The 18,620-nt window shown below is 41.8% G+C and overlaps 1 protein-coding gene across 1 annotated transcript in view; it reads right to left on the minus strand.

The window, feature by feature from the left end:
- Positions 1-18,620, minus strand: part of LOC126456280 (uncharacterized) — a 43,072-nt gene that overhangs the window by 21,608 nt on the left and 2,844 nt on the right. The gene's annotated exons all lie outside the window — the stretch shown is intronic.

The following is an 18,620-nucleotide window of genomic DNA, read 5'->3' on the forward strand; positions in this document are numbered from 1 at the left end:
GCAAGCGAATCAAAAATTTACGAAAGTGGGTGAATTCCTAAGGGACCAAACTGCTGAGGTCATCGGTCTCTAGACTTACACACTACTTAAACTAACTTAACGCTAAGAACAACACACACCCATGCCCGAGGGAGGACTCGAACCTCTGGCGGGAGGGGCCGCGCGCAAGCGAATCCTGACCATACAATTTCGTAACATGATAGTGTATACCTTCCAGGTTCCTTAGGAAACCTAAAAAAAAATACAAATGTAATATATCCTTCTTGTTGTTGTTGCAATTTATTGCGCTACGCTACGCTCACATTTTTAAAAATCAAAATAAACAGGAACTATTCTCTTTCGCCTTCACGATCGTGCCGAATTCAACAGTTTTACTTATTGGCCGCTTGGCGCGATGCTGACGCAAGAGGCAACAAAATCGAGGCGAAATGTCGTGACCGTTATGTTAGGCCGCGTACTGCGTAAGCGACAGAAGCGACCGACAGCTTCAGGCGACAAAATACAACCGCTCGTACAATTACCGAAGTGTCCTACGTGGTGTCGTTGCCTGTCTCCCGCTGCAACTGGCGACATTTGAATTCAAACGTGTTTGAATCTTGTCGCTGCTGCAGCACGCGCGAAAGAGAGCGACAGCCACGTACGTGTCTCCTCGCGAAGCAGTGGAGTGGGCGCGACGGCAACTATGAAATACTTATCATCCGATTTAGAAAAAGAAAAAAAAAAGAAAAGAAAAATAAAGTAAAAAAAACTGTTCGGAGAAAAAATTTGACTCTTCTGCATCTTATAGCTTACTGTCTTTAAACGATAAAGGTCTGATTTTTGTTTTCGTTATTCGTCATAGTGACTGTGCCGCACGAAATTGAGTACACGACTGCACTAAATTTGAAGAATTTGCAGAGGTAAAATCACATTGCGTAGACTTTCCGTATGGTTCCGTTAAGGCCATACATTATTGCGTATGGAATGTAACCAATATATCTAAATTGTATTTAAAGTTGAGACCGGAATGATATCTTTCATTCTTGAGATATTGATTGTTATATCCACGGACGGGTCGCTCGCGGAGCGCCCGAAGCTTTCCTGCGCTTCGAGAATCAAGTAGTCGTACAAATCGTCGTATCTCATAAACGGTTTAAGATAGCGAAACGACGATTTTTGTAAATGACAGCACGCGGAAAGGATTATTTTATCGTATGACTAACACTCGATACGTTTTTGTAAACGCGTGAGCAGAGCGAAAACAAATTCCCTATAAATTACACCATGAGGTTTTTCCGAATTTTCGTAGCTAAACAAAGGGAGAGAAACAGATATACGATGTATCAAAGTGACCAGCGTGAGGTCTAGTTTTTCAGAAAATATTTAACTGCATAAAAGTAATCACGGTAATTAACGAAAACTTAATTAATGAGTTGAGGAAACATTGAAATCTTTCACGAAATGCTGCTGCCAAGCTATGTAAATGAAGTGTCAAAAATTTCATCTGTTCGAGGCCTAGCTATTTTGCACACAAAAAAATGTTCAAATGTATGTGAAATCTTATGGGACTTAACTGCTAAGGTCATCAGTCCCTAAGCTCACACACTACTTAACCTAAATTATCCTATCAGACACCCATGCCCGAGGGAGGACTCGAACCTCCGCTGGGATCAGCCGCACAGTCGATGACTCCAGCACCTAGACCGCCGGCGAATCCCGCGCGGCTTTTGCACACAAAAAGATACATTGGTGCGGTATTTAAATGTCAAAAAGGCTTCCTTCGTATCAAGTACGTTAGGAAGGCAAACGAGGAGTCCGTAAGATCATTCTTTCTGAATAAAACTTGAAAATAAAAATGAAAGAAATCAGTCGAAATGATTTGTGTAAAGGAAATAAGTAGATCAGAGAAACGTTCTACGTGCCTTTGAATGGTGCTCGAAATTATGAACAGAAATTGAGGTGCACCAAACGTCCCTAATATTTTTTTATTTCATACTTTTAGACAAATCATTACACAGAACGTTTGACTCTCTTTTCAAAAATTTTGTATGCTTTACTTTTGAAACGATTGGCCTTAACACTGACTGCCGATGAATTACGTTCGTATCACCAAATATCTCTAAAATTTCATGGTTCATTGTAATTTAGTAGGAATTTAATATGTGTAATATACTGGGATAGGTATGTGTATACACTTAAACATCAAGTTCTTTGGCAAGACCTTAAAAATATACTTACAGATGCAGTGTAAACAGTATACCTAAAACTTAGTATACAGCGTAGGTGATTTACGTAAAATGCTTTGAACTCCATCCATCTGGAGCTCCATCGTGCATAAAAACCACCCATTTCTTGTTCTTCTTAATGGTGTCCTATTACACGACAATACTTTCAAATCTACTACTATACACCGATACCCCTCGACGTCCGCGCATCTGCAGAAACCTTGTGCACCTGGATGGGTACGGACTCTGCAAGATCCCTATTAATCACGAGACATGGAATGTAATGGTCTACTTCTGGTCAGCTGCAGGTTAAATCAGTAACGGTGCTGCAGGGCGTGTTGGTCCAAGACAGTGCGAGGGGATCTTTCAGACACTATCCTAAGAATCCCAGAATGCCCTGTGACTCCCATCCACATAGAGAAAGATCGTACATTACGCACTATGCTCGACGTGTTAGAAATATGTTGATCGCTGTCTGCTGTACTATGATGATACATATGTTCGAGAATTAACAATGAATGGACGTACTGCACAGTCATCTATCTACATTCGCAGTGGTACTCGCAAAGTAAAAGAAGGGACAGTTTAGCAATGATACTGAAACTGGGAAGCATGCTGTCGCATCATTGATCGGAGTCGAAATTACTGTAAAATTGCTAAAATTGTTCGCACTATCAACTGTGATGCTTATTATTACAGTACATCGACGGTGTCTTTTCCATCCCATCCATCCACTGGTACGCTGTTGATTACCACATAATGATTGACTGACATCGCTTGTTTGAGGTGGAGAAAGAGTCTTGGTGGAGGGGCAACGCCTTCTGCGGATGGCTAGCACCGAAACAGCGATAACGTACATGACTGCAATATGAGGAATTAAACGAAGCGGATCACAGAGTCATCAGCTATCCCATCACTGTGACAAATGAGTTTAAATGTAGAGGTCGTCAATCACCTTCGGAGAGCAGTTTGGAAACCCTCCACAACGCCTTAAAACTCTCCAGTTTCCTTATGTTGTGACTGTCTTTTAGTTAAAATCATATAGTGTGTGTGTGTGTGTGTGTGTGTGTGTGTGTGTGTGTTGTGATAGCAGCAACAAGGTGATTTACACCGTGTGACGTCTAGTTTTCTGCGAGGGGCAATGGATCAGAACGTTTTAATGTCATGGTGGTAAAAACAAAATGTATGGCAGTGCACAAAGCGTGTTACAGCAGGAAAAAAACGATGTTTCAAACAACGACACAGGCAGCCTCTCTTGCGACTGACAGTATAGTCTGTGGGATATGGTCATCCTCCTCCTCCTCCTAGCGTACGGGCGTTGACACTTAACACCGGTCTGTGCAAGCGACTTCGATCACTGGCTGACTGCTCCAATGGATCGATACCTATATATTTAATAGCATTGCTGCATGTGCTCGATGCTGACACGCAGACAGTGTTTGTTTCCGATATATCGGAAGAGAGAGAGAGAGAGGTGCGGTAAAAACCTTATCGAGTTCTCTATTGGATGAAGTTAGCGGAGCTTTTATAGTTCGTAATTTTTCTCTGTTGGATGGTACAGAATAACGATGATAGCATGTTGGGGTGATAGACGTGAATGTACCCTGAGGGATGTGAATCTGTTTCGGACTGCAGTACCTGTATGATATTGAGGCTTCCTGGTTTTCCCAATAAGAAACACCACCATAATTGTTTGTCCTGTCTTTACACTACCTTGTGCTCCAGGAGCGGGCTTCATTTGGCGCCTAACTTACACATCGTGCACAGTTTGCAGACCTACGACAACATGTTCCCATTTCCATCAAACTCAACTTAGCCTGTTTCTACATGGACCGCAGAATGTGGTAGATATAGCTTTCCCCGACTTCTACTCAGTTCCGGCTTAAACTGAAATGATCACGTGCGCAAAACTGCAGGGATGGCAGCGCAGAGTCTGAGGGGCAGTTGCAAGATGCATAGGGACTACCTAAAATTTTACTGTAGCAGATAGGTTCGAAAAAGATGACTCGTGTCGAGACATGATAGTGCCAGAAACTGATCCACTAGAGGCTGTAATCATTAAAAGACTTCTCCATAGGATCCAACGCAGGTATGTGGTTGAATGGAAGACTTGATTCCAGGTCGCAGACAGCATTTCTACAAGCTAGTGCACATTTCTTACAACCTCAATCAGCACACCGTCTACTGTATGTGATCATTCTCAATCAACCATCACCTACAACCCAGTGGATATATTGCAGATCCCCTGATGTGGAGACCGAATGTGTTGCAAATACTGGAGAAATATCTAGCAGTGGCGTGGGGGAGTTGTAAATACCAACTTCATACCGCGTTCCTTAGCCAAATCACTTTCTAAATTCGATTATTTTGTTACGAGCTTACACCATCAGCGATGTGTAATCGCACTGTTGGTCTGTTAATATACACTCTGGCGATCACCGTCTATATTCAGTGTTGCGGTATTTGTCTGGAGAAACCACTTCATTCAGACATAGTGCCATACCTCGATTTATAAGGCTTGTATAGTTATTGTCATGGATATCGTTAGTGATACTTGTAAGCATTTGTAGAACCAAGACCGCTTGTGACAGTAACATAGTAGTTTTTAACATCTGGCGGCTTATAAGACGATTATATTTCTCTTTCTAAGACACTATGGTACCACTCACAAGAAAAACTTATGAGGCACATCCACCCATCGCTGATTTTCAGTCAGTATTGTTTCGTATCGCCTTGCAATCAGTTATTGGTGTTGAGTGATAGGTGTACCTTGAGCATCAGTATTATAAAGCGCGCGCGCGCGTGTGTGTGTGTGTGTGTGTGTGTGTGTGTGTGTGTGTGTGTGCGCGCGCCGTCATGTGAAAAGAAAAGACTATGACCAGTCATAAGGAAGGTATGGATTTGACGTGGAATACTGTGATAGCCGCAAAGGGAATGAAAGAATTTTTTTTACTTGGAAAAGTATGTCAAGTGATAGGAATGATACATATATTTCTATTTACAGAGCCACTGCCGTCAGCAGGGGGTATTTCCGATACTTCACTGATTGTTGAATGTAGTCCAATAGAGACTGCGATTATAATATTTAATTGTAAGTACAGTGATAAAATATATGTGGCTGGTTTCCTAGGACGATTCTGTGTGGTGTGTGAGGAGCTCTTGATGGCGGAATGATTCATGTTTCCAGCTAACGGTAGGAGCCATCCGAATGGAAAGACCGGTTGGGGTACAGGAATGTAGCTGATTTAACCCTATCACCCTCTAGAAGGCTGGATAGTGAATCAGTACTCACTATGTGTTGGGCAACGTTCGTGATAGCATGTATTCCCCGTGGAAATTTGAGAACATTCAGTATGGATGTGTGTTTGCGCAGGACCATTATTCCTTCCCATGTAAATTGTCCAGTTGACTGCTTATGCACATTTCCCACCTTCATTTCGTTGAGAGAGCATCATCACTTGTGGTGTATGCATCTAGCAGGTGGAAAACGGGTGTAATGTCATATTTGCTGGTTCTCTAGACAAGAGAAGCACATTAGTTGATTTTGTGAATTATACGAATGATTTGGAATCTGTTACATCACCGACATCAGTATTCGTGAATGGAAATATCAGTTTCCTCTATTCTTTCGAGTTTTCATGTAAAGATCTTCGCAGATGGGATAAGTTTCTAGTTACCCAGTGGTTTACAGCACGCTGCACCTCGCTAAAGTTTAGGGTTTCTAGAGAAATAATTTCCAGTCTACATCGTTAGAACTATACAGTGCAAGTGACCAGTAGCATATTGCTATGTGCTTGATTTCGAGAAGTATCACGCAGATGGTATGATATTCTGGCAGACCATGTGAAAATACATGTGTTCTTGTAATTCTGGAATTTGGAGATGGACGTAGAAAGCAAGAAAGCAAAGTAGATCAGGGTCAGAAACAGTAACGCCTTTGTGCTGAGGGAAACCGACCCAGCCTTTATACAACAGTTCGGAGGGTGGCCTCAATCTACTGAGGCTGCTCTGGTCACGCATCAGAGCAGTGTGTGTGCGGGACATATGACTTGTGACCGTCGGCTGCGGTGGGTGACCTACCGATCTTGCAGGAAATATCTGGTGCTGCGACGACTATATACGATCCATGTACTTATCTTATCTCTCTTTGTAGTATACGTATGAGTGTCTGGTGGTTGCTAGCTATATGCAGGATGCAGAAGTGATGATTTTGTATGGTGTAGGATATGAATTGCGTGTTTACTACATCGACACAGTATGTTGTGATGTACAGCCGGGATGGAGATCAGTCTCATACTGAAATATTCAAGCTTCTGTCGTCAGTGGCAGAGCAGTGTAATTGAGGAAGTGTCTCCCTGTATTTCATGATCTGTAGACATCTTTCACAAGGTTTAACTGTCAGTGCAATATGGCGATCTGTACAAAATAGTTTTGCCACTGAAAGTCTCATCTTCAGTAAGAGCCAATCAGAATACTCCATTGATTCACAAGACATCGTTTGTGCTGGGTCATAGGAACCTCTATGAACTGGTTCAACAATATAGGAGCAAGGTGTCTATGGAAAGTTCTGAGATTAATGTGATGTCTTCTTCTTTGTTCAAATTTTCAAAGACAAGTTGAAGCAGATCCTCCATCTCTGGTGGGATGCTGTCCCTCATCCACTATTGTGGCATTAGGACATCTCCAGACCAACAGCTGTAGTACATAGAAAATTCCAGCCATTTTTCTCTTCTGCAGGAGAGTGCTTCGAATGGTGTTTGCGTAATTGTTCTGATTTTCCCGTCTGTGCTTAGACAGTGCTCTCTTTCCAAACAACAAGAATGCTTTTATGATTAATGGTGTTTTCACTAGCGTGCACATGCATGCTGAAGACTTTTGGTGGTGAGAGCTTTCACCGTTTCTGAGACATATGTTGAAAGCAGGACGTCACGATTTCCAGGGAAAAAAAATGGCTCTGAGCACTATGGGACTTAACATCTGAGGTCATCAGTCCCCTAGAACGTAGAACTACTTAAACCTAAGTAACCTAAGGACATCACACACATCCATGCCCGAGGCAGGATTCGAACCTGCGACCGTAGCAGTCGCGCGGTTCCGCACTGAAGCGCCTAGAACCGCATAGCCACAGGGGCCGGCGATTTCCAGGAAAGGTTGCATGGTATTACTTGTTAGGACCATCAGGAAGAATGCGTTCAGTGTTATTTTGGACTATTTCCGTAAACGGGTCCTGTTAGGGCAAGGATTTCCATGCAGATAAGCTGAGACACCACAAAAGCTCCTACAACAACAAAAGCATCCATTAACTATTTCTGCGACACATTACTATTTCCGAGAGGGACTTTTGGCTCTTATTTACATAGACATAAGACGTCAGTATAACACTGCAACCTTTCAGCTGCGCCTGAGAGAGTGAGTTGCTATGCAAACATCTCACTCGGCGCTGGACCCACAGCTATGAAAGCCAAGTCAGCCGTGGTGGCTGTGTAAACATGTGCACGGCCAGAGGCGTCTCGCATGTGGGTTGGGCTGTTGCGTCAGGATCGTTAGGAAGAATGCATCCAGTTATTATTCCTCCTTGGAACCCAGTAGGGAACAGTTTGCTGATACGTCGCAGTAGAATTTCTTAATGACATTCCGAAAGCGCTTTTACATGCAATGAGTGTTTGTGCGCTGCGTTATACCAGCTGTTTCAGTGTAGTGATCGTGTTTGCAGGGCATTATATAAGCATTATTTTGCCAATTTTATGCATAGTGAACTTGTCTGTGCATCAGTGTACGGCATTATTTTGTGATCATGTCTGTAGGCTGTGTAATGCATTATTTCGACAGTTTACAATTAGTGAGCGTGTTTGCAGAGCGTTATACATGCATTATTTTGACAATTTACAAGTTGTTTTCGTGTGTATACATCAGTGTAATGCATTATTTCAGTGACTTACTAGCAGATTGCAGGTCTGTAGGCTGCGCAATGCATTATTTCGACAGCTTATAATTAGTGAGTGTGTTTGCAGAGCAATTTATGTGCATTATTTTGACATTTTACGAGTTGTTCGCGTATCTGTTCAGCAGTGTACTGATTTATTTCGGTAATTTACGAGCAGTTTGCAGATCTGTAGACTACGAGTGCGACCCCGTGCACATCAGGGTGAGTGTTTTGTATCAGCATAAAAAATAAATAAACTACTTGAAACCATCCCTAAATAAATTGTTCCAACTTCCCACTGAAAATAAATAAAGTACACTCTTTCCTCTCTCCAGTAGTAGGACACAGGCTGAGTCCTTTTCTCGCCATTTTGCCCCAGATCGCGATGGGGCGACAGAGCCCTCTGGTGGCAGTACTGTGTATGAGGTCAGTTTGATGCTGGACCCCAAGGTGAACGCCTATGACAACTCAAATTGTTAAATAAACACTGCATGAAAAAGAAAGACTTAGTTCATTCTGTCCAGCAGCCCAGCACAGGATGAGCTCTTTTCCCACCAGTTCCAAGGAATAGGCAGTGTTCGGATGACTTTGGTTTGTGGAGGTATCCCAAATAACCAAAATATTATCGCCCTTTTCTTAGGTTAGTGGAGGTATCCCAAGCGACCTTTTTCCCACCAAAATTTGAACTTCCCGCGATTTTCTTGGTGAGGGGAGGGTGGATGGGGGAGGGGAGGGAGTTAAGGTAATGGAGGTAGACCAAATGTGTTGTTTTCCCACCAAAATTTGAACTTCCTGCCATGCCGTCATTGTGACATTGCCACTTCTATCGCCACCATCTTGGATCCGCCATCTTGAATAAATTTGGAAACAATGCAGAGTTGGGTGTCGCTCTCTTTGCTCTACTACTGACTGCACTTGCATCAAAAGTAATTGCTACAATTACATAAAAGGGCAGAAGTTACTCTGTCAACTAATTTTTATAACCTATAAAACACAATTATTTTATGCAAGGATATAAAATACACAATGTGTTCTAATTATGTACAAAACAAACAACCACACAGAAAAAAGAGAGGGAGAGAGAAATCGCAGGGTCTCAGTTTCTGTCTTACACATTCATTTATGTTTCTTTACCTACCGGTGCTACCAATACTACTGGTAACCCTACTATTTATTGCGTCATTTATGTAGTGCACCAAAACTATCGAACCGTAGTTCTGGTAGAGTGCAACTCTAACCACTGGCCACGCACTGTATGCAGCTTCTACAGCAGCGACCACTTTACCTTCAGCAGACATTGCAGGTTGCAATATGTCTCTAGATACGTATCCAAAGTGTCGTTTTCGATGAGTAGTGCTTCGAACTGTATTCTCAATATGTCGTGATTATCCCCTGAAAGCGCTTCTAGTCGAACTCCATATGCAGCAGTCACATGCGCCATATCCATCGTGAAAACGAACTAAATAATTCCCGCTCTTTTAACCTCATGAATTTAAGTTTTTGTCTAATCGAAGAAAGTCGTTTTGCCGTTCGCATATTGTGGGTGCATAACCTGTTGGGATGTGGTTTGACAATACAGGCAATACACATAAATACCGAACAACTTTATTCGCAAAACGCTGTACGAAGAGTGACACAGAAATACTGTCAATTAGTGTGATAATTGCACTTAGCAACATTCATATACACCAAAGATATTACATGGCGGTAAAATTTAATCTCAGCGGATATGATGTTGGCAGTACCAGAAACTTTATTGTAAATAAAGAAATAAAACAAGCAGTGTAGATATTTTTATTAAAAAATTCATGTACTTACTTTATAAAGTTCTGGAGGTTGACTGATTAGTTACAACAATTTATGTTCTTATCACTGCTATGCAAGGTGTGAGTATAATGACTATCTAGGCCAGAGTGGCATTACTAGTGTAAAAGTTACAAACAAAAATATACTGCAGAAAAATGCAGTCACAAATGATGTTAACACATAGCAGATAAATTTAAGTCCAGCATGGTTTTCAACGAGAGGTGAAAGAATTGAGTGAAGTGATTTAAATTTGCAGCAAAATACTAAAAGCTTGTTCTCAACAGATAAGTAAGATTCTCAGCCACCTGTGTAATAGCTCTCTGGAACAGGGCATTTTCCCTGATAGACTGAAATATGCTATTGTTATACCTTTGCATAAAAAGGGGGATAGATCTGATGTCAACAATTACCGTCCAATCTCCCTTCTAACAGCTTTATCCAAAATTTTTGAGAAAGTAATGTATTCAAGAGTAGCTTCACATATCTGTAAAAATGAAGTACTAACAAAATGTCAGTTTGGTTTCCAGAAAGGTTTTTCAACAGAAAATGCCATATATGCTTTCACCAGTCAAATTTTGGATGATCTGAATAACCGAACACCATCCATTGGGATTTTTTATGATCTCTCAAAGGCTTTTGATTGTGTAAAACATGAAATACTGCTAGACAAGCTGAAATATTGGGGCATGAGTGGGACAGTGCACAAATGGTTCAATTTGTACCTAACTGGACGAGTGCAGAAAGTTGAAATAAGCAGTTCTCATAATATGCAAATATCAGCACATTCCTCAGTCTGGGGAACTATCAAGAATGGGGTTCCACAAGGGTCAGTCTTGGGTCCTTTGTTGCTCTTAATATATATTAATGACTTGCATTCTATATTCATGAAGAGGCAAAGTTAGTTCTTTTTGCTGATGATACAAGTATAGTAATCACACCTGAGAAACAAGAATTAACTGATGAAATTGTCAATACTGTCTTTCAGAAAATTACTAAGTGGTTCCTTGTAAACGGACTCTCACTGAATTTTGATAAGACACAGTACATACAGTTCCGTACAGTGAATGGTATGACACCATTAATAAATATAGACCTTAATCAGAAGCATATAGCTAAGGTAGAATATTCCAAATTTTTAGGTGTGTCCATTGATGAGAGATTAAATTGGAAGAAACATATTGATGATCTGCTGAAACGTTTGAGTTCATCTACTTATGCAATAAGGGTCATTGCAAATTCTGTGATAAACATCTTAGTAAATTAGCTTACTACGCCTATTTTCACTCATTGCTTTCATATGGTATCATATTTTGGGGTAGTTCACCACTGAGGAATAAAGTATTTATTGCACAAAAGCGTGTAATCAGAATAATAGCTGGAGTCCACCCAAGATGATCCTGCAGACATTTATTTAAGGATCTAGGGATATTCACAGTAGCTTCTCTGTATATATACTCTCTTATGAAATTTGTTATTAACAACCAAACCCAATTCAAAAGTAATAGCAGTGTGCATAACTACAATACTAGGAGAAAGGATGATCTTCACTATTCAAGATTAAATCTAACTTTGGCACAGAAAGGGGTGAATTATACTGGCACTAAAGTCTTTGGTCACTTACCAAATAGTATCAAAAGTCTGGTAGATAACCAACAAGTATTTAAAAAGAAATTAAAAGAATTTCTGAATGACAACTCCTTCTACTCCATAGAGGAATTTTTAGATATAAATTAAGAAAAAAAATTATTAAAGAAATAAAAAAACACAAAAAAATAAAAAAAGTTGTTATATTAAGTTAAGTATGTTGTTAAATTAACTTAATTATGTCATGTATTGGAAAATTTGACTCATTCCACATCATTACGAAATATCGTATTCATGATCCATGGAACTAGTATTAATCTAATCTAATCTAACCTTTAATTTACGTCTATGGTCACAAACGTTTTGGTCACAGATCACCAGTTTCGGACTATAATGACCATATTCAGATCTGCGTTTTATAAAACCAGTGTCCTAAAACACAGATCTGAAGATGGTCATTATAGACCGAAACCAGTAATGTGTAAACGAAAAGTTTGTGACCATAGACATAAATTAAAAGGAAATGTATTCTAAATATGGGTCACTGTTTTATTCGCTACAATGTCGCAGCTTGTGAAGTGATTTAGCTGAACAGTTGAAAAATCTAAACCAGGCTCACTACACCAGCATTTGAATGCAAAGAGAAGCAAATTAGGAGAAATCCACAATTAACTATGTTACTTCTGTTTCTACATCTTGGTCTACAGTCAAGAAATCATTGTAATGTGGATATTCTTAATGAACAACAAATCAAGGTTTTTTTCCCAATTTAGATGGTATCAATAATTACTTATGGACCTTTGGCATCTGTTATGTTATGTTACGTTACGTTATCTTCGTGATATCTACTTGAATTATATGTAGTGAGCAAGAAAATATTCTTGTAATATTATGAAAGGGGTACCACGCGATATTAGTCTTTCTTCTTCAAGGAAGAAAGATTAGGGATCAACGTCCCATCGACAACGAAGTCATTAGAGACGGAGCACACGCTCGGAATGTTTCAAGGGTGGGGAAGGAAATCAACCGTGCCTTTTCAAAGATACTATCTCGGCATTTGCCTGGAGCGATTTAGGCAAATCAGGGAAAACCTAAATCAGGATGGCCGGACGTAGATTCCAACAGTCGTCCTCCTGAATGCGAGTCCAGTATGCTGACCATTACGCCTATTCGCTCGGTTGTTTGGTTCCAATGGCTCTGAGCACTATGGGACTTAACATCTGAGGTCATCAGTCCCCTGGGACTTAGAACTACTTAAACCTAACTAACCCAAGGACATCACACACATCCATGCCCGAGGCAGGATTTGAATTTGCGACCATAGCGGTCGCTCGGTTGTTTCTTCAAATGTCTGACAGATGCACAGACCATAGATAACGAAGACTGCGCATGGCGTCATTTTACTGAAACCAATATCTAACTCACGTGACTCGGAACACGAATCAGAGTATGTCATTACTCATTTATAGTGCACAATTTATGACATTTTTTCCATGTTACAGATCAAATGTTGTGCTTTTTACTAGATGCAGAAGTAAAGACCTTCACATATGCTCAGATAAGTCTTGTTTTTTACCCTACAGATCACGTAAAGTGACGAAAATCTCAGTTGTGTAAGTAAATTACTTTAAAATACTTGCAGAGATATTTCCGTAAGTTGAAAATTAGGAAAGTTGTTGGTCCTTGGATGTAAAACTTGATGAGTGGCTAAGCTTGTGAGATGACATATCATTAATATCTAACTCACTACACCAGTATAATCAACGTTTTGTAATGTATTACGCTTCCTATCTTGATATCATTTCGGTATCTGTACTGGATTAAGCAAAAGTCAGAAAGCATATGTGCTTATTTTGTGTAACTACCTGACATTATGTACATAAACGAATTTCCTTTCTTACAGAGGTTACTGAATCATTTCACTCATATTATTGTGGAATCGTTAGAAAAGTAATGCTGCGTTCGAAATTGTTATTTTGTCTTCCACTCCTGTGGAAGTGGTGAACTACAAGAATTCACCGCGTAAAAAAGAAGTATTCACAAAAGAACAATCATTCTGTCACTTTTTAAAAGAACTGTCAGTACGTCTCAACTTGACCACACGTAAAAATGATAACCACTTCTTAGTATGAGGAATTTCAGAGAAATTGGGTTAACTGTACTACATACGTAAAAGTCGTACTACAGTTCGTCGAATTGTCAAAACCAATGATTGATTTCAGCTATAAATGAGGGAAACTGTAACTGTCAGCTCCACTTTACACAGGGCGTAATGACAGGAACTCAGCTTTCTGCCCAGAGTCACGTGACAGAGATGGGTACATATGCGGTCTATGTTATATATGGTCTATGGACAGATAGGAATTTCAGCATTTTTATTTCAATCAGATTATCTACACTCCTGGAAATTGAAATAAGAACACCATGAATTCATTGTCCCAGGAAGGGGAAACTTTATTGACACATTCCTGGGGTCAGATACATCACATGATCACACTGACAGAACCACAGTCACATAGACACAGGCAACAGAGCATGCACAATGTCGGCACTAGTACAGTGTATATCCACCTTTCGCAGCAATGCAGGCTGCTATTCTCCCATGGAGACGATCGTAGAGATGCTGGATGTAGTCCTGTGGAACGGCTTGCCAAGCCATTTCCACCTGGCGCCTCAGTTGGACCAGCGTTCGTGCTGGACGTGCAGACCGCGTGAGACGACGCTTCATCCAGTCCCAAACATGCTCAATGGGGGACAGATCCGGAGATCTTGCTGGCCAGGGTAGTTGACTTACACCTTCTAGAGCACGTTGGGTGGCACGGGATACATGCGGACGTGCATTGTCCTGTTGGAACAGCAAGTTCCCTTGCCGGTCTAGGAATGGTAGAACGATGGGTTCGATGATGGTTTGGATGTACCGTGCACTATTCAGTGTCCCCTCGACGATCACCAGTGGTGTACGGCCAGTGTAGGAGATCGCTCCCCACACCATGATGCCGGGTGTTGGCCCTGTGTGCCTCGGTCGTATGCAGTCCTGATTGTGGCGCTCACTTGCACGGCGCCAAACACGCATACGACCATCATTGGCACCAAGGCAGAAGCGACTCTTATCGCTGAAGACGACACGTCTCCATTCGTCCCTCCATTCACGCCTGTCGCGACACCACTGGAGGCGGGCTGCACGATGTTGGGGCGTGAGCGGAAGACGGCCTAACGGTGTGCGGGACCATAGCCCAGCTTCATGGAGACGGTTGCGAATGGTCCTCGCCGGTACCCCAGGAGCAACAGTGTCCCTAATTTGCTGGGAAGTGGCGGTGCGGTCCCCTACGGCACTGCGTAGGATCCTACGGTCTTGGCGTGCATCCGTGCGTCGCTGCGGTCCGGTCCCAGGTCGATGGGCACGTGCACCTTCCGCCGACCACTGGCGACAACATCGATGTACTGTGGAGACCTCACGCCCCACGTGTTGAGCAATTCGGCGGTACGTCCACCCGGCCTCCCGCATGCCCACTATACGCCCTCGCTCAAAGTCCGTCAACTGCACATACGGTTCACGTCCACGCTGTCGCGGCATGCTACCAGTGTTAAAGACTGCGATGGAGCTCCGTATGCCACGGCAAACTGGCTGACACTGACGGCGGCGGTGCACAAATGCTGCGCAGCTAGCGCCATTCGACGGCCAACACCGCGGTTCCTGGTGTGTCCGCTGTGCCGTGCGTGTGATCATTGCTTGTACAGCCCTTTCGCAGTGTCCGGAGCAAGTATGGTGGGTCTGACACACCGGTGTCAATGTGTTCTTTTTTCCATTTCCAGGAGTGTAGTTCTCAATTGTATTGTACTTTTATTTACAATTCAGTTGTGACTTAGCAGTTATCCTCAAGTGTCGGTATTCCGATGAAGTATGGTCAGATTCTAACATGTATGAAATCGAAAAACATGCTCCATTGTCATCTGGAGTCTGTTTGTTACACTCTCTGGCGATTCAAAGAAATTATATTCATTCGTGCTGTCATCTTTGTACAAGCTTAAGCTCGATTTCTCCTGCTAGGCAAACGAGATGTAGGTTGCTTCGGTGTTCTATTATAATCCATCGAAGTGGTCTGCAACCGACGTCTTTTTGCAGGCAAACTGTGGCTGCTTCCAGGTACAGCCATATGCTTTACCGACAGCTGATATTATGCGACCACTACACATTTCGTTTCTTCCAGATATTTTTGTGAGAAGGTTGACTGCAACTAAACTCCTTAATCGTCTGCTACGAGGCAACTACAGTTTCACATTTTGTTAAGTTCCCAACTTTACATTTTTCTATGACAAGAGCTAGTTGCCAATCTTGGCACCAATCGGATGTTTTATCAAGGTCTCTCCGAGAGTTGATGACTACAGTTTTGATTGGTAATTTTTATTCTAGACGATCGTGTCGCCTGTGGGAAGTAGGATTGCAGCTAACGCTACCCTCATTAATAAACATCAGCACTAACGACTATCACGCATCTCACTGCGTACTGTGAACTCGTGTATCTGAAAGACTACATAAAAATATCACGTTATGTTCCCTTCAGCAAAAAGTTCGAAGTCCAGTCGCGAACGTGTGATTACTTATGACGCGCAAATGTAAGTTCTGTAGCAAGCATTTGTGTGCTACTTTCATTCTTTTTGAAAGTGTAGAAACACTGAATGTACATTGTGTGTGTGTGTGTGCGTGTATGTGTGTGTGTGTGTGTGTGTGTGTGAAGAATTCCGCTGGGTTCTGCATGATCGATGTTTTCAAAATGCGTTCTAATGCAGTGGAAAAGTTAATTTTATTCCAGGTGGGTTTCAAGGATGCAAGCTCATAATGAAGCCAAATAGAGCTTTAAGCAGTAAATGAAAAATTTTGAATTATTATTTATTGGTTCTCGGTAAATGGCCTATCATTTGACATGGAAAAAAAAACCGCTTGACAAAAAAGTGAAGCACCTGGAAGAAAGGTCGGATTTGAGTGTAACTTCGTCCACATACACGCCGCTAGTGGATATGTAAATGATTAGAGTTGCAGTTCTTTGAGACAGGTAGAATGACTACCAGAATGCATTAACGTTGCTCGTGTGTAATGTTATTCCCGAGCCTCGTAGGGTATATACGGGGAGTGATAACTGCAAATGACGTGGAGATGCCATCTACTCATGTGAGATGGCGTTATCAGCACCTTACAGAGTTTGAAATGGGCCTCATTGTAGGTTTCCATCTGGCTGGCTAGTTGAATCGTATAATATCCAGATTTGTGGGACATTTGGATGTGTTAGTAGCCCAATGTTTAACTGAATAAGAACGGGAGGGCAGGCATAATCGTTGTCAACTTTCTGGTCGATTACTTTCTATGCGCGCCAAGCACTATGTAATCCCTCCACAACTGCCCTGCCATCCAAGAACAAGTAATGGATGCTCTGCAACATTTTGTGTTATCTCACAACATCTGTCAAAGACTAGTAGCAGACGGACTGGGGTACTACGGTCTCACACATAGACTGCATTTGGAGTGGTGCTGCAACTAGGGAGCAAGGTCTGCTGATGAATGACATCGCATTATGTTCATCAATGAATTACGGTTCTACACTACCCCTATGGCCACTGTTGGCGAGTATGGCGGGGACTAAGGGTGTGGCGCCATTCTTCTAATGTTTTTGAGAGGCACAACATTTTTACTCTTGGCATCATAGCGTGTGGAGCCGTTACTTACGACTTTAGGACATCGTAGTGTCTGAGGGAATTCGGATGGCTCAGTGGTACGTCACGAACATCGTGTGTCTTCAATTGTTACCTCTCAGGTGACTTTTTCGTGTTGCTATTTTCCAACGTGACAATGCTCGTCCTCACATGACACATGTCTGTAGGAATTGCCTGCATGATGTTGAGGTACTCCCAGGGCCAGCAAGATCCTCAGAGCTGTCCTGACAGAACACGTGTGGGACCATTTCTGACATCAACTCCGTCACAATGCATGTATCCCAACTGAATCAGCAATGAGAGTGGGTGCAACATCATACGGATAAGTGGGCTTGTCTTGCCAAGTTCTTTGTCAATTTGACTCGATATTGTAATCACTGAAGTAACGTCACATACAATCTCAGCGTATGAAGTTTCGTCTCGTTCCTTCCTCCCCTCCTGGCTGTTTCAGTATTTTTGTCAGCCAGTGTATAGTCATCAGTGACAATACAGCCTGGGAAAAGGGAAGGGATCCCAATTTTAATTGGAAATCCCATAGTCTAGATCTTCTCAAATGCTTGAGTTCACCAAAATGTTCTGCACTTGTAATTGTTGATTTTGATGATGAAGGAATTAGAAAATTGGGTTATTTTGCACACTTCCATTCAGTGAGGTCATACGGAATAATTTGCTGGTGCAATTCCATTGAGATACAAATTATTCATTGTTAATAAACTTGCTGTAAGGATAATATCAGGTGATCATTTGCGAACGTCATGTAGGCAGCCATTTAAAAATATAGGCATAACAACTACAGCTTCTCGGTGCATTTGCTCTCTTATGATGTTTGCTGCGAAATTTCAATATAATAGTAATATTCATTAGTATAACACTAGGAACAAAAATATTCTCCACTATATTTAATCTTATTCTTACTCTTGCTCAGGAAGTAGCAAAGTATGCAGCAATACAGACGTTTGGCGACCTCCATTGTGAGTTACGAAGTTGTACAAAATAAAATCATTTGTACTTGACAACTCCTACCCCATATAGGAATTCCTGAGTTGATATTACACTGACGTAATAAAAGTCAAGGGATAGTGATATGCACTTATACAGATGGCTGTAGCATTGTGTACACAAGGTGTAAAAGGGCAGTACCTTAGTGGAGAAAACATTGCACTCAGATGATTCATCTGAAAAGGTTTTGGACGTGATTATGGTCGCACAACGGGAACTTTCAACGCAGAATGTTAGTTGGAGCTAGACGCATGGGGCAGTCCATTTCGGAAATCGTTAGGGAATTCAATATTCCGAGATCCATTGTGTCAAGTGTGTGCCGATAATACGAAATTTCAGGGATTACCTCTCACCACGGACAACGCATTAGTTAACGGCTTTCACTTAACGGCCGGCCG

Source organism: Schistocerca serialis, chromosome 2, assembly GCF_023864345.2.
Source record: "Schistocerca serialis cubense isolate TAMUIC-IGC-003099 chromosome 2, iqSchSeri2.2, whole genome shotgun sequence".
Classification (NCBI taxonomy): domain Eukaryota; kingdom Metazoa; phylum Arthropoda; class Insecta; order Orthoptera; family Acrididae; genus Schistocerca; species Schistocerca serialis.